The following is a 17981-nucleotide window of genomic DNA, read 5'->3' as shown; positions in this document are numbered from 1 at the left end:
AAATACACAAAATTAGTCCAATATTTCTACAACTTTTTCAGTTTTTCTCTTCTGGTTCGGATCTTAGAAATGCAAAATAGCTAGCTATTATCTTTTTTGTGTAGTATCACTGCAAACCTAAAGACTTTTCAGGGGCGCCTGGGTGGCTCAGTCAATTAAGCATCTGACTCTTGATTTCAGCTCAGGTCAAGATCTCAAGGTCCTGGGAGCTTACTCAGCAAGCTGAGTCAGGGTCCATGCTCAGAAGAATTTGCTTGTCCCTCTCCCTCCACTCTCCCCACCTTCCCCCCCACTCCGGCTCTCTCTCAAAAAACTAAAATCTTAAAAAAAAAAAAACCAAAACAGAACTTTTTTTGTTGTGCTTTTGCCTTCTTGATGAGACTGAACAACTGCCATTTAAATATCACAACGTTTTGATTCCATGATTAAATAAATTTGTGATTTCCTTTTGTATAAACAGCATTTCGAAATGATTCTGATAACTCAGTAATATGATCATTAACAAAGCAAATTTTATCAAAGCCACTGAACTTTACTAAAAATGAAAGTTTCTCATCGTACTCTCAACTCTAAGTTACATGCATTTAGAATTGTCATATGGGGGCGCTTGGGTGGCTCAGTAGGTCACAACTGTCTGCCTTTGGCTCAGATCATGACCCCAAGGGTCCTGGATTCAAGCCCAGCATCGGGCTCCCTGCTCAGTGGAGAGCCTGCTTCTCCCTCTCCTGCTTCCCCTGCTTGTGCTCTCTTGCTGTCTTATAAATAAATAAATCTTAAAAATAAATAAATAAATAACTGTCATACAGGGGCACCTGGGTGGCTCAGTCGGTTGAGCATCCAACTCTTGATTTCGGGTCAGGTCATGATCTCAGGGTCCTGGGCTCTGTGCTCAGAGGGGAGTCTGCTTGAGGATTCTTTCCCTCTGCCCCTCCCCCCCTTCATGCTGGGGCACATACTCTCTCTAAAGTAAATAAATCAATCTCAAGAAAAAAAATTGCCACATAAATTACAAAAGTCCAGGTCTGCAAAATACCTGAGAAACACTTAACTTTATCTAACAGATGTAGTTCATATAGCTCAACTTTCCAGAGATGATTAGTTTTTTCACCACCTGTGGTTTGGGGAACATCTAAGCATCCTGTATTTTCTGCACATATTTCACCTATATAAAATTTATCAAGGAGGGTGCCTGGGTGGCTCAGTCAGTTAAGTGTCTGCCTTCGGCTCAGGTCATGGTCCCAGCGTCCCGGGATCAACTCCCATATCGGGCTCCCTGCTCAGTGGGGAGCCTGCTTCTCCCTCTGCCTCTGCCTCTGAGTCTCTCATGAATAAATAAGTAAAATGTTTTTAAAAAATTATCAAGGAAAGGTAATAATATTTTTTAAAAGTTTAGTACTTTATTGCTGGAGCTCTAGAACCAAACTGCTGGGTTGAAATCCCAACTTGGCCATTTACTAAACTTACACAATCGGGTCAATTCCTTAACCCTCTCTGTGCCTCAATTTCCTCAAAGTAAAATGGGAACAACAGTAGCACCTATTTTATAGGACTATTTTAACTTTTTATTTGGAAATAACTTTAAGCTTACAGAAAAGTTATAAAAATGGTACAGAGAATTCCAGTATACCTTCACTTGGGTTCTCCTAATGAGAACTCTTAAATAGCACAATTATCAAAACTGTGAAATTAACAGTGATACAATGCTATTAACCAAACTACAGAACTTATTTGAGTTCCACCAGCTTTTCTACTAATGTCCCTCTTCTGTTCCAAGATCCAACCCAGGATCTCACACTGCACTTAGCTGCAATATTATCTACCCCTAGTCTCCTCTCATCTGTGACATTTCCTGTCTTTCCTTGTTTTCCTTGCCACTTTTGAAGAATACTGGTCAGTTATTTTATGTCCCTCAATTTAGATTTGTCTAATGTTTTCAGTAGATTGAGGTCATGCAATCTTTGACAAGACTACCACGGAACTGATAAGCCTTTCTCACTGCATCATAACAAAGGGAACGTGATGTCATATTCTGAAGTTAACCTTGATCACTGGGTTATGGTGATCTCTACATAATTTCTCTACCATAAAGTTACTATTTTTCCTCTTGTAAATAATAAGTATCTTGGGGGAGATACTTTGAGACTATACAAATGTCCTATGTTTTCTCAAACTTTGGCTCACTAATTTTAGCATTCAAAAATGGATCTTGCCAGGGGCGCCTAGCTGGCTCAAACGGTAGAGCGCACAACTCTTGATCTTGGGGACATGAGTTCAAGCACCACGTTGGATGTACCGCTTACTTAAAAAAAAAAAAAGATCTTGCTTACAACAATTATTACTGTGGTATTCTAACGGTGATTTTGTATTTCCCTCATTCCATCTACATTTATTAACTAGAATTCTTCTATAAGGAAGAGTGGTTCTTATTTATTTATTTATTTAACTATGGATTCATGGATGCTTAATTCTGTGGGTTATAATGTAATATCATTATTATTTATTTTGCTCAAATTATCCCAACTTTCTCTTTTGGGTGCTCTTTCACATTGGTTCCTGTGCCCTTTCAATAAGCGCCCATTCTTTCTTAAACACTTCCCTACTTTGTGGCACCAGAAGACACTCCAGGCTCATTTTGTATTTTCCCTGCCCCAGGCCTGAAATCAACCATTTCTCCAGGAGCTTATAGGGCTGGTTTTAGGGATTAAATTAGTTAGGATTGTAGGGTACTTAAAACAGGGCCTGGTATGTAGTCAGTAATCAAATGTCAGTTGACATTATTTTGTATGCAAACAAATATATTACCATAAAACACGGATTTACTCACAAAATTAAGGTAGTCTTGACTATTCAAAAAAATTTAGTGGTTTGACAAGAAATACATTTTTCAGTACAGTTGTGAGGAGGTGTTATATGGAGTTCTATATTCGGTTGCAAAGGGATACTGAGCACCGTATTACTTTGCTAGGGCTGCTGTAACAAAGCACCACAAACTGAATGCCTTAAACAACAGAAATTTATTGGAGGCTATAAACCCAAAAATTCTGAAAAATAAAACTAAATTATCATAGTATTTAAAATAATATTGATCAGGGACACCTGAGTGGCTCAGCTGGTTAAGCATCCAACTCTTGGTTTTGACTCAGGTCATGATCTCATTGTGAGACTGAGCCCCTCATCAGGCTCTGCACTGGGCATGGCGCCTGCCTGACATTTTCTCTCTCCCTTTCCCTCTGACCCCCCTTCTCTTAAAAAAAAAAAAAAAAAACAGAGAGGTTGATCGATCAGATTGAGGCTGAAGTAACTATTTAGTCTGTTTACATAGAAGAGTAATTATTTCACTATCACAGGTTTTAAAAACAAATGTACAAAGTTTTGGAGAGAATAAGTTCAACTAAAGAATTTTGAGAGTACAAAAGGAATGCTTCATTTAAAACTAAATGTACTCAATTTTTTTGTGGGAAGTTAACTACTTTCAATTTCTGGAAGCTTTGTGAATATTCAGTATGTAGAAATAAATGAGAGCGCTAACAGTAAGGTGGTGGGTGGAAACAGTCAAGGACCATCTATGCAGTCCATACTATATACGGGGATGGAGAGATTCTTCTCATTTTACATGTAAGGAATGAGGCATAGAGAAGTTAAAGTGAACTCTTTAAAAACACATAATTTTTAAGGTGGCAGAGCAAAGACCACACAGTTCAGTTCTCCCAACTCCTGCTCTAAGACATTTCCCCCATATCATATTAGGTATAAAAGTTTCACAGGCCGGGGGCGCCTGGGTAGCGCAGTCGTTAAAGCGTCTGCCTTCCGCTCAGGGCGTGATCCCGGCGTTCCGGATCGAGTCCCACATCGGGCTCCTCTGCTGGGAGCCTGCTTCTTCCTCTCTCACTCGCCTGCTCTGTTCCCTCTCTCGCTGGCTGTCTCTCTGTCACATAAATAAATAAAATCTTTAAAAAAAAAAAAAAAAGTTTCACAGGCCTAAAGAAAGAAATGTTTCATATTATACAACTTGATAAAGAAAGTTTTTACAAATGAGTAGTGAATTTAGTAGTCATCTAGTTTTTTCCTATTTACTCAATGTCAATGTGATGATGCTTCTGTCACCTTAAAGAAAGACCTCCTTACCTAGAGCACCAAAAAACCAAACAGACACAAAACAAAACAAAAACAAAAAAAAGAAGAAAGACTCACGTATTCAGCTTCCTAATGACTGGAGAGATTCATTATTTTATGGTCACCTATATGAAGGACATTATGCTAAATACCAAGGACAGAGATCTAAAAGACCTAACAGCAGATTTTATGCAGGCTTAAATACTACAGATTAAAATATCTTTAGTCCAGAAGTGCCCTATAATCTGTCTAAATCTAAGCATCATCACATTCTCTATTTCCCTATTATAATCAATTTAATTAACCTTAAATATGCAGATAATTTGAAGTGTACATGCATACATTTCTGAAGGAATATGCTTCAGTTTTAAGAGAATGGTTAAGTCTAGATCCAGGATGAATTAGTCACATGAGGCTACTTACAATAAAATGAATCAAAATGAAATTAAATTTAGAAATCAGTTTCTCAGTTGAACTACCAAACCATATTAAACAGCACAAATACAGAACAGTGCCATCACTGCAAAAGTTCAATTGGATAGTGATGATCTAGAGATCCTGAAATATTAAGTCTCAAAAAACATGTAACAGAAAGGAAAGCAGGGGCACCTGGGTGGCTCAATCAGTTAAGCATCTGCCTTTGGCTCAGGTCATGATCTCAGGGTCATGAGACTGAGCCACCGAGTCAGGCTCCACGCCCAGCGCTGCTTAGAATTCTCTCTTCCTGGGGCGCCTGGGTGGCACAGCGGTTAAGCGTCTGCCTTTGGCTCAGGGCGTGATCCCGGCAATCTGGGATCGAGCCCCACATCAGGCTCCTCCGCTATTAGCCTGCTTCTTCCTCTCCCACTCCCCCTGCTTGTGTTCCCTCTCTCGCTGGCTGTCTCTATCTCTGTTGAATAAATAAATAAAATCTTTAAAAAAAAAAAAAAAAAAAAAAAAAAAGAATTCTCTCTTCCTCTCTGCCAACCACCCCACCCAGCTTGCATGCGCATATTCTCTCTCTCAAAAAAAGAAAGAAGAATCCTAGAAGTAAAGGCTTCTGTGGGAAACTGTATCCATTAATGTTAAAAACGTACCAATAAGAAGGTTCTCATCCTTAAGCAGTCATACCAAAATATTTACAATGACAAGATATACGGGATTTACTTCAACCCACTTTGGTGTGGAGGAGGCAATAAGTGCTATAAATGAATAAGTCATGAGTCAATAATTATTGAAGCTGAGTAATAGTTTATGGGCTCTTGACCGTATTTTCTCTGCTTCTTTGTATGTTTAAAATTTTCCATAGGGGCAACTGGCTGGCTCAGTCGGTAGAGCATGCCCAGTCAGGTACAGCATGGCATGATACTGCCAAAATTAACTGGCTTAAAAAAAATAAGTGCTTATAAAAATGAAGTAAACTAACCCAAATGTGTTTCAAGTTCACATAATCTGGGACTCAGGGGCGTGAGTTCACACCCCATGTTGGGCAGTTTACTATACAACAAATTAAGTAAATTAAATTTTCCAAAATAATAAGTTAAAAGTAATATTTTAAGAACCCAGACACGTATCTGGCTAAATCACAAATTCACTTTTCAAATGTTATTTATATCTACTGCTTACTTCTGAATTCTTCTTGACCCTTCAAAACCTTACTGAAACTACTTTTCATTTTGTTACTTTTTTTTAAGGTTTTATTGTTAACTAATCTCTATACCCAATGTGGGGCTTAAACTCACAACCCCAAGATCAAGAGTCATACGCACCACCTACTGCACCAGCCAGGTGCCCTGAAACTACTTTCTAAAAATACCAGTTAGCTCCTGATAAATCCAATGGCTTTTTCCAAGTCATCATTTTCCTCAACTTAAGCCACTGACTGACTCCAGTTTCATACCAGATACTTGGCATATCAAACTTTTCTCCTCCTAAGTTAGATCTTTCGTTTTGTTTCATTTTTCTCTTAATTATCTTCTTTTGGGGCGCCTGGATGGTGCAGTTGGTTAAGCATTCCACTCGGGGGTTTCAGCTCAGGTCATGATCTCAGGGGCATGAGACAGAGCCCCACAATGGGCTCCATGCTCAGTGCAGAGTTAATATCCTCTCTCCCTCTGCCCCTCCCCACTACTCTCAAATAAATAAATCTTTAATCATCTTCTTTTATGTGTATTTATTACTGTAAGTAACCTTAAGGCTTTTCTGAAACTAAGTAGGGAAAAAAATCATAAATGATTTACTTATTTAAATATATTTAGTGAGCTTCTGCTACATGTCAAACATTGCAATGTGCTTAGAATACAGTAAGGAACAAGAAATCCATGATTACTACCCTTGTAGAACTTACAGAACAAATGTAGAACAGAAATTTTAACGGTCCTGTATAAGGAATGGAAACCTATTCTGAGGAAGTCAGCAAAGACTTCTTTGAAGAAGTGACCTGAAGTGAAAACTTTAAGGATACAATGGAGTTAACCAGGCAATGGGGAAGGGGGAGTCTGTAACAAGACAGAGATCAGCGAAGAGTTACAACAACTGAAAAAAGGCCAGTGTGACTGAAACAGAGAGAGATGGTGGGAGATATGCTCAAAGTAAGAATGGACAGATGGAGAGGAGCCATATTATGCAATGTGGGCCATGTAAATCATTTAGAAAGATTTTAGATTTTTTGAAACCAAATAAAAGAAACCTCACTTAAAATGGAGTCAGGAGGCCAGAAGGGGGAGCTCTTACACAATACCATTCATTGCAAGCCTTTGCAGCAGACCCAACAGGAACAGACTTAAACATTGCATTCCCAACAAGAAGCCTACTTTACTACCCCAGCAGGATGATGGCAAGAGCAACAGCCCAGCCAATAAGAGACTGTCAACTCAGCCAATGAAAAGCCACTACACTTTCAACTCACAATTTATTACAACAGACTTTTTGTTTATAGCAGCCGTCCCAAACTCCTTCCTTACCTCTATAAAAGAATGTTCCCCTCCCCTCTGCTCTCCAGACTTGCCTATCGTTTACCATGACTAGCTTGTCCTGAATTGCAATTCCTCTACTATTCCCAAATAAACCGGTTTTGCTGATAAAATAACTGGCTGTTTTATTTTGAGTCAACATTACTTGATGATCAGAAGTACGATCCAGAGAAGCCCCCAACAACTCCAAGGCTGGTGAGCAAACAAGTGTTGGTACCCACAGAACCCAAGGAGTTCACTGCTTTCTCAATGACCCCAAAGTCTGCGGGTCTCTCCTGGATCCAAGCTCTGCTATCTTCGCATTTAAGCTCTCTGGCTACAAATCCTTTAAGCTTTTTCCTTTTTGTTTTTATGAAGGGATTACCCTAGTGAGTACTCTTTTCTATTTCTGTTTCATTTCTGTTTGCTGAAGCTTCATGTAAGAAACGCATCCTGTTCAAAAGGGGGAAGACGTGATTCCAGTGTTTTAGAACAGCTGTTGGGAAACAGCACTCCTCGTAGTTAAAATATCCAAAGACAAGACAGATTCCACATGGTCCTTGGACCAGCACCTTATGCCTTTCTGAAAAAATAGGCAAATTTTTGGGTAATTTGGAATTGTAATGGCCATTTGGGGGAAGCTCTGACTTAAATAAATCCATGTTAAGAAAGCAGATCCCAAATCTCTCAGAGACAATGGATTGCATCCTTTCTTTGGTATGCAGAAGCATCTAAAAGACAAAATGACTTCAAAACCAGCTCTAAAAGGATCCTTACAGCATGCAAATAAAAGTATTTCATTAAAAAAAAACACTTTGCCCACCTGAACAGGTTAACTTAGATTATTAGTCCATCTGCCAGAAACACAATTTAGATCCAGCTATTCTTTTTAGTTGTGTATTCTGTATTCTTTTTAGTTTCTTGAAAGGATAAGATTTTTTTTTTAAGATTTTATTTATTTATTTATTTATTTGAGAGAGAGAGAGAGAGAGAGAACACGCGCACCCCAAGCATGGGGAGGCAGCAGGAAGAGCAGAGGGGGAGGGAGGAGGAAAAGCAGACTCAGGGCTGAATGCGGAGCTCTACGCAGGGCTCTATCCCACAACCCAGAGATCATGATCCCAGTGGAAACCATGAGTTGGGCACTCAACCAAATGTATCACCCAGGCAACCCAAGGCTAAGATCTTTTTTTAAAATAAAAGCTGTATAAGATTTTTGTATCTGTATGTTTATGTGTATCTATATATACACATGACACTTTTCTACCTCTGGATGATATTGCCAAAATTAACTGGCTTAAAAAAAATAAATGCTTATAAAAATGAAGTAAACTAACCCAAATGTGTTTCAAGTTCACATAATCTGGGATAATCTCTGATAAATAAAATCTAGTTTAAGTTTGTTGGGGGCTTTTTGTTGTTTTTGACAAGCCTGTTGGTTTAATTAAGACAGACATGTCTCAGAGTTATCAACACTGAATATAATACAAATATGCAACTTTTATTCCACCTGGGTTTATTAGTCAAATAAGGTCATGTTATCTCTGCTGTGAAATTTGATGGCTGACTCTAATGTCTCATGAAGTTTCTGTAACCTAAATCTAATTGTTAGTTATGAAATTTTTCAGATAGATGAGTGAAAATGGAAAAAGAGTTTTTAGGTAAAATAACTGTTTTATGGTATGTGAGCTTTAAAAATGGATGGATCCTCAACTCTATGTTCAACTCATCTTTGACAAAGCAGGAAAGATTATCCAATGGAAAAAAAAAAGAGTCTCTTTCACAAATGGTGTTGGGAAAATTGGACAGCCACATGCAGAAGAATGAAACTGGACCACTTCCCTACATCATACACAAAAATAAAATCAAAATGGATCGAAGATCTAAATGTGAGACAGGAATCCATCAAAATCCTAGAGAAGAACACAGGCAGCAATCTCTGTAAACTTGGCCGCAACTACTTCTTGCTAGACACGTCTCCAAAGGCAAGGGAAACAAAGGCAAAAATGAACTATTGGGACTTCATCAAGATAAAAAGCTTTTGCACAGCAAAGGAAACAGTTGACAAAACCAAAAGACAACCAACAGAATGGGAGAAGATATTTGCAAATGACATATCAGATAAAGGGATAGTCTCCAAAATCTATAAAGAACTTATCAAACTCAACACCCAAAGAACAAATACAGTAAAGAAATAGGCAGAAGACATGAATAGACATTTCTCCAAAGACATCCACAAATGGCCAAGAGACGCATGAAAAAATGCTCAACATCACTCAGCATCAGGGAAATACAAAATCAAAACCACAGTGAGATACCACTTCACACTAGTCAGAATGGCTAAAACTAACAAGTCGGGAACTACAGATGTTGGCGAGAATGTGGAGAAAGGGGAACCCTCTTAACACGGCTGGTGGGAATGCAAGCTGGTACAGCCACTCTGGAAAACAGTATGGAGGTTCCTCAAAAAGTTAAAAATAGAGCTACCCTACAACCCAGCAACTGCACTACTAAGTATTTACCCCCAAAATACAAATGTAGTGATCCAAAGGGGCACCTTCACCTCAATGTTTATAGCAGCAATGTCTACAATAGCCAAACTATGCAAAGAGCCCAGATGTCCACCGACAGATGAACAGATAAAGATGTGGTATATATATATACACAATGGTATATTACTCAGCCATCCAAAAAAATGAAATCTTGCCATCTGCAATGTGGATGGAACTGGAGATTATTATGGTAAGTGAAATAAGTCAATCAGAGAAAAGACAATTATCATGATTTCACTCATATGTGGAATTTAAGAATGGGTTAATTGGGTGATGGACATTAAGGAGGGCACAGGACGTAATGAGCAATGGGTGTTATATACAACCAATGAATCGCTGAACTCCACCTTTGAAACTAATAATAACTATATGTTAATTAATTGAATTTAAATAAAATAAAAAAAGCAAAAAAAATAATACTGAGCCTTTCACTGTATTTGTATAGGCATATGTTAACATGTTTCAAAAATAATGGACTTCTTGGGGCTCCTGGGTGGCACAGCGGTTAAGCGTCTGCCTTCGGCTCAGGGTGTGATCCTGGCATTACGGGATCGAGCCCCACATCAGGCTCCTCCGCTATGAGCCTGCTTCTTCCTCTCCCACTCCCCCTGCTTGTGTTCCCTCTCTCGCTGACTGTCTCTATCTCTGTCAAATAAATAAATAAAATCTTTAAAAAAAAAAAAAAGGAAAGTGTTTAAAAAAAAATAATGGACTTCTTAAAATTCTGATATGTTCCAGTATAATGTTACCACTCATCATTTTAAAATGTACATCCCAGGGACACCTGAGTGGCTCACTCAGTTAAGCAAGCATCTGCCTTTGGCTCAGGTCGTGATCCCGGGGTCCTGAGAATGAGTCGCACATCAGGCTCCCTTTGCTGGCAGCTCCCCCTGCTTGTGCTCTCACTCTCTCTCTCTCTGACAAATAAATAAAATCCTTCAAAAAAGTAAAACAGGGACTCCTGGGTGCCTCAGTCGGTTAAGCAGCTGCCTTCAGCTCAGGTCATGATCCCAGGGTCCAGGGATCGAGTCCCACATCAGGCTCCCTGCTCAGCCTGCTTCTCCCTCTGCCTGCTGCTCCTCCTTTCTCTCTCTCTGACAAATAAATAAAATCTTAAAAAATAAATAAATAAAATAAAATGTACATCCCAAAAATAACCACATTTACTTGTTAATTGCATCAATTTGGGGGGGTAATGTGTATGTAAACTCTTATCAGATCTTTGTGGCCATTTTAGTTTTTCATCATTTACAATTACTGTTTTACTCTGATAGTTTTACAAAAAATGTTCATCCTCAAAGAGATTCATGAAAAAGGAATTCGATAAGTACTCTAGAATATAGGTTTTTGGTAACCAAGATCTAACACTGCACTGAATGAAAATTTCTAAAACTCGAATGGAACAATGATTACTTTAATGTTTTTGTTTCCAGATTTAAAGGACCCCCTTGTCCCCCTCCTCTTGTTTAAGTAATCTATAACTTAGAGCAATCTCGTAATGTGTATCTTTGCAACAAAGATTGAAGCATTTATCTTTTTTCCCTTACTTGATCCCTCCAGAATTCTGAATCTCTTAGTATTCTAGATTTTCATGACAATATATATATTGTCATGTAAGTTCAATGAGAATTTGTTCTCCTTGCAGCAGCATGCCCTATGCACCTAGCCCCTACTTCCTTTGATCCACAGCTGATAAAAGGGAATATACTTCAGTTTTGCAAAAACCTAATCAAATCCATAAAAAACAATCATACTTTGGTAGGAAAATCTTTCCACAGTGCAGTCCTGGATGATGAAAGCATCAGATGTCATAATCTACAGCCTGGAGATCTCATCTAATGGTAAAGACATCTCCAAAGAGACTCTCTTCAACTCCACTGAAAAGGCCCTTATCAGACACTGTTAACCAACCCTTGTACCACCTTGTGCCATCAAACTCCAAGCACCGATTCTTGGATTCATGTATCACATTTAAAGAAAGCACCAAAGCCTGACTGGACCTGCACACTAACTGGTGTCCTGAAAGACTTCCAGGAGTTGAAGCACAAGACAGATGAAGGAGACAGCTTTTCCAAGATGACTGAACCAGGCCTATACACTTTTTTCTTGCTGCTGCTGCTTACCTCATTTCTCCCTCTCTTTTTTTGGAAGGACAATGGTCTTACCAACATTTCTCAATCTACTGCAAAAGGGGGAAAACTTTCTGACTGCTGGATCCATCACCAGAAACTCCAATCTGTTCATGATGTCAGAGATACCTTGGTCTTATCTGTAGGCAATCTCTCCAATGATCCGTTCCTCTGCACTCAAGAGAAATACAAATGGGCTAATTCCTTTTTCCAAGACTTTTAGAAAAGACCCTTTTAGTATGGGATGGTAGCTCACAGAATGTCATCCCAATTCTTCTGATCCCTGGCTTGAAAAGGTCAATCAGGATATTCCAACTAATGGATCTACCAACAACCATACTGTAGCTGGAGTCCTCTGCATTCCACCTGGTTTCATTTTTGCCTCCAGTAGATGGCATTTACCATGGGCATACAAATGTTTACATAGCTGGCAAACTGGACGTCAGTGCTTATTGGGACTTTTAACTGTCCCTGTTAACATCCATAATAAATCATAAACCTGCCATTGATTCACCCCATAAAACCTCCACAGCTGCCTCAAAAAGGAAATTGCAGGAGGACTATACGACTCCAGCTTTGCCTACATAGGGAGAGCTTTCTCCTCGGGTTGGAGTAAGAGCCAAGGAATGCATCATCAGAAATCTCTCCCTAACTTTAGGAGAGTTAACGACATAGCCCCTGATTACCTACTTGCTGAACAAGGAGGCATCTGTGCAATAGCAAATACCACCTGCTGCACATGGATAAATGCCTCTGGAGAGGTAGAAATTCAATTACATAAGATCAGGAAACAAGCCCATTAGTTACAACAAGTTTCACCTAATGACCCCTGGTCTTTTGACCTATTTAGCTGGTTACCTTCAGGTTTGGGCTCCTGGTTTTCAGAGAAAGATCTTAATGTAAAGGGGAAAAAATAACAGAAACCTCATTTAAAATGGAGTCAGGAGGCCGGAAGGGGGTGCTCTCATGCCATACCATTCACCGTAGTCCTTTACATACCCACCAGGAAGAAACTTACCTTGCATTTCCAACACGGAGAAACATACTTTACTACCCCAGAAGGAAGATTTCCTCCTTGTATAGCAACACCCCAGCCAATAAAAACCTGTCACAAAAAGTCACAAGGCTTCTAACTCCCAGTTTACTCCAATGGACTTTTTGTTTGAAACAGCCTCTCCCCAACTTCCCTTCCTCTCTAAAAGAGCATTTCTTTCATTTGTTCTCCAGACTTGCCTGGTTCATGATGGCTTGCCTGTCCCGATCTGCTATTCGGAATAAGCCCATTTTGGCTGGTGAAATAACTGGCTGTTTTATTTTATTTTTTTTAAGATTTTATTTATTTATTTGACAGAGAGAGGGGCAGCGAGAGAGGGAACACAAGCACGGGGAGTGGGAGAGGGGGAAGCAGGCTTCCCGCTGAGCAGGGAACCCAACACGGGACTCAATCCCAGAATGCTGGGATCATGACCTGAGCCACCCAGGCGCCCCTAACTGGCTGTTTTATTTTCAAGGCTGAGTTTATTCTAAAAGTGACCAAATAAATAAGCCTAACAAAAGTGCGTTTGAGTTTTTTGAAAATTAAAATTTTTACTGTGATAAGCTATACATGTCATAAAATTTGCTATTTATAATACAATTCAGTGGAAATAAGTACATTTACAATGTTTTTAAGGAAGTTATTCTGATTTACATTTTTATAAAGTTTATTCTGATAATGTAAAGGATGGACTGGAGGAGAGGTCCAAGAACAGCGGTTGGAAGGTACAGAGCAATGTAAAAGATTTAAAACCTAATCTACTGCTAGACTGTAAGCAAGAAGAGAATAGAGATAATATGTGATTTATTAAAAACTCTGTCCCCCCCAGGACCTAACTCCATGCCTGACACACAATGAGCATCTGTTAAATGATCTTTAAGGTTCTATGATTCCCAGAATGGAAGATGTGCATTCCCCATAGCATGTAACACCTTAATGATGATTAAAAACACTTTTTTTATAACACAGCATAATGAAGCCTAACAATAAAGGGTAAAAATGAATGCTAGAAATAAGATTAGAGTGGCACCTGGGTGACTCAGTCGTTTTGAGCATCCAACTCTTGATTTCAGGTGGGGTCATGATCTCAGGATCATGGAATCAAGCCCTGCGAGAGGCTCCCCCTCAGCTGGGAGTCCCCTTCTCTCACTTTCCCTCTGCCCCTCCCGCTGTGTCCTTGTGTGCTCACTTGCTCTCTCTCAAGTAAATAAATAAATCTTTCAAATAAATAAATAAAGCTGGGGGGAGTGATCCAGTTTTAAAGCCCTAAGAGAAATGGTTTAGATGACTTCTCAAAGTCTCCTCCAACTCTGGAATGCTCTCCTTCAAGAATTTCAGCTAAAAGTCGAATAGTCATTTATAATGATTTATAATATGTCTTCCCTGGAACTCCATGCTCTCGTCACTTCTTTATACCTTTTAACTCTATTTTTCTAAGCAACTGCATTTATCACACTACACTGTTTTAGGTATTATATATTTCGTTCCCTATAAAATGTAAATGTCTTACGCTTATGTTCTACCAAATCACTTGAGGGCATAGCAGTTTTTTATAAACATCTGTTAAACCAGGGACACCTGGGTGGTTGAGTTGGTTAAGCACCTGCCTTCGGCTCAGGTCATGATCCCAGGATCCCAGAAATCGAGTCCCACATCGGGCTCCTTGCTCAGTGGGGAGCCTCCTTCTACCTGCCGCTCCTCCTGCTTGTGCGCATGCTCGCTCTCTCTCTCTCTGACAAATTAATAAATAAAATCAAAGGAAAAAAATATTTTATTTTTAAAAAATTTTGTTAAACTAAAATAGTTACCAAAAACTTTCCATGTGCCAGGCACTCTTCTAAATGGTTAATCTTCACAATAACTCTATATGATAGTTCCAATTTTATTTTGTAAATAAGGAAACTGAAGCATAAAGAGGTCAAATAATTTGTCCAAAGTCAGCTGTCAATGCTAAAATATAAAACCCAGACTAGGTGCTCTTAACCACTAGCTCTACTGTTTAGTTTTAAGGCTCCAAAACCAGGTATGGAAAACATTCTTCTTGATTGCCCTAACTTGCAATATGAAGCTTCATGGTACAAACGGCTTAATACCATCTAACAACAGTTCTTAAAGTGTGGCCCATGGACTGCCAGGATTCCCAGGACCCTTCAGCAGGGGGTCCACTACACTCTGGGAGTCAAACCATTTTCATAATATTAAGATGTCATTTGGGTTTTTTCACTCTCATTCTTTCGTGAGTGTACAGTGGAGTTTCCCAGAGTCTATATGATAGGTGATATTACAACAGATGGAATGCAGAAGGATCTATGAGAATCTGGATGCCTTCTAGTAAGTCAAAGACATTACAGAGATTTGCAGGGGCGCCTAGGTGGCTCAGTCAGTTAAGCGCCTGCCTTTGGTTTGGGTAATGGTCCCGGGGCCCCAGGGTCAAGACCTGAGTTGGGCTCTCTGCTCAGCGGGAGCCTGCTTCTCCCTCTCCCTGCTGTTCCCCCTACTTGTACTCTCTCTCTAATAAATAAAATCATTAAAAAAGAGAGAGAGATTCGCAAATATGTAAAACAATGCCTCTCTCACTAAATTTTTTGTTTGGAAAATGGTTCTTTGATGTAATGGATTTAATACTATTATTTTTAAATGAATTAAATTATTTTTAAATGTTAACTTTCAATACAGTAAATACTGGTATAAACCATGATCAACAATTGTAAAAGGCCTCAACAATTTGTAAAAGAGTTAACAGGTAACGGCATCTTGAGAAGAAAAATCTTAAGATCGCTGATCTAGCCCATGTAAACTGTTCAATACTCCTGATCTCTGATGGTAAGACACATTTTCCCTACCTACCATGTTTTAATTCAAAAGAACTGATATAAAAAGGGTAACATAAAGTGAAAAAATAAGCAGTACTAGGCCAGGTATGTGCTTCTACCTGAGATTACATTTCCAAATTTGTAACCCTATTTTGTAACATTTGTTTGTAGTAATATCTTCTACGATAAACCATGGACGGCATTCCTAAAAGTGCGTCTGCATTTCAAGACAGTAGCCAGAGGTAGCAACAAAAGAGATTTCTCAAGGAAACTTCATATTTAAACTGTATACTTCAACATCCCTTTATTAAACCAGATATACTACTGAAATATAAAGAAACCCGAAGAGTTTGTAAAATGTACCAACACTAATGTCATTAACTCAATCTGAAGCTTCACATACTGAAACAACTCATCTTTGTAACAGAAACAGACCCTTAATTTTTGATAAGCTAAACAGAAGTCTATTAAACTCCAAATCAGTTCCTTGAACATGTCTTTAATGTCATTTGACACACTTTTCGGTGCTATACTAATAGAAAATAATTTAACAATATCTTTAAACAAAACTAATTTTGCTCAACTCAAAAAAAAAAAGTGCAAAATCCTGGTTCTATTTTTTTAAGCAAAATGAAGAGAGCTATAAATTACTGGGTTCCCTGCTCCCTCCAGCATTTAGAGTACCCCTGTATACAATCAAATAATGTAAGTATAAAATGTTATTGCTAAACTATTAATAGCATAAGGGTAAGAACATAGATTCCACCATAGCAAAGACTGATAAAGACTACCAGCTTTGGTCCCTAGTAGATTCAACCACCACTCATTTACCAAATATTTCTGAGTACCTACTATGAGCCTGGTATGCTAGGCACTGGGGATACAATGAACAAAAAAATAAGTTTTAATCTTCATGGGACTTGCATTCTGCTGTGGATAAGACAAACACACACATACAAGTAAGAATTATAAATGTGGTAAATGCTTTGCCGCAGATTAATTTTTGAAAGCTGAATTGTGGAATTTTAAAACCTAAAAATAAATAATTCATGAAGAGTTACATCAAGATGACATGGGTTCTACAGACCTTTACTAATGCATAAGAGAACTACACACACACTGCCCATGAAAACAAAGATCAATCTTTCATTGTCAAAGCTCAGATGGCATTACCTGGCAATACAGTAGCCTTAAAAGATAACTGACCTCACAGTTTCACAGAGTTAAAAAGCATGTAAACACAATCCTTAAAAAAAAATCTAAGAGAAGCCTAAAGAGACACAACCACTAACTGTAATGTGGTATCCTGAATTGAATGCTAAAACATAAAAAAAAAAAAAAGATAAAAACTAAGGAAATCCGAATAAACTATAGACTTTAGTTAGTATCAATAGTGGTTCACTCATGATAACAAATGTACCATACTAATGTAAGATGTTAAGAATACTGAGGAATACTAGGAAAACTGGGTGGGGCTATGTGGGAACCCTCTGCACGATCTTCTCAATTTTCTGTAAACCTAAAACCATTCTGAAAAATAAACTCCATTTAAAAAAAAAAATCTAACATGACTTCAGGAACTATGGGGGGTGGGTTGTTGTCACTACTTAAATGAGAAGCCACCAAACTCTGCAATGTGAATTAGAATATAAATACTCAAATTCAAAGGAAACCTGCAGTACTTAAGTTATGATCACCACTCATACTAAAATCTTCCTAGGACAGAGATTAATGGATTTTTTCATGCAAACTAAATAGCTCTGCATCACAACATAAGGCCAGCAATAACATCCCTAGAGTGCACAATAAGCACTTTAGATCGTATTTATCAATAATGACCAATACACTATATTTTATGGATGGCATTGTCCTGAAATTGCCATAAAATACCTAGGGTTGGATCACCCTCATAGGTCTTACCAAGTTACTTCAAGAAACAAGCTTATACTTGCTTCAGGAAAATTCATAAGCAAAAAGAAGACTGTATTTTTCCTTGGTAGGGAGGGAGGAGGTAAAGATTATATACTGAAAAGAGAAAAATGATTTCTCAGCTCCAAGTGGAAGCAATTTTGCAACTAATACTAATCTATTTTAATGCCATATACATTAGTATAAACAGTTCAAGGTAGTGGTAAAAGCTCTGAATTTCTAACAGTTATCTGCTTTCCAATCAAAAATTGTCTTCTCCACAGCCTAACCTAAGGTACCTAGCAGTTAACTCAATGTCTGATGACTTGGGAGGAACTAACCTCTCAATGTCTGAATTTTAAAGACGGTCATGAAAAATGTGAGAAAAACAAAGGAGGACAATAATCTCTACATTGTCCAGTGTCAACTGGCATAAATGAGCATAAAATTGGAATCATCACTAGAAGTAACTTTAGAGAAAGCCATCATAAAACTAGGAT

General features: G+C 38.5%; 1 protein-coding gene across 6 annotated transcripts in view; it reads right to left on the bottom strand.

The window, feature by feature from the left end:
* The window catches only part of RAB6A (RAB6A, member RAS oncogene family), a 96263-nt gene that overhangs the window by 56371 nt on the left and 21911 nt on the right, over positions 1–17981 (bottom strand). The window lies entirely within an intron of this gene.

Source organism: Ursus arctos, unplaced genomic scaffold, assembly GCF_023065955.2.
Source record: "Ursus arctos isolate Adak ecotype North America unplaced genomic scaffold, UrsArc2.0 scaffold_22, whole genome shotgun sequence".
NCBI classification, from domain to species: Eukaryota; Metazoa; Chordata; class Mammalia; order Carnivora; family Ursidae; genus Ursus; species Ursus arctos.
Note: the sequence above shows the minus strand (reverse complement) of the source record. Positions and strands in the feature narration are given on the sequence as shown.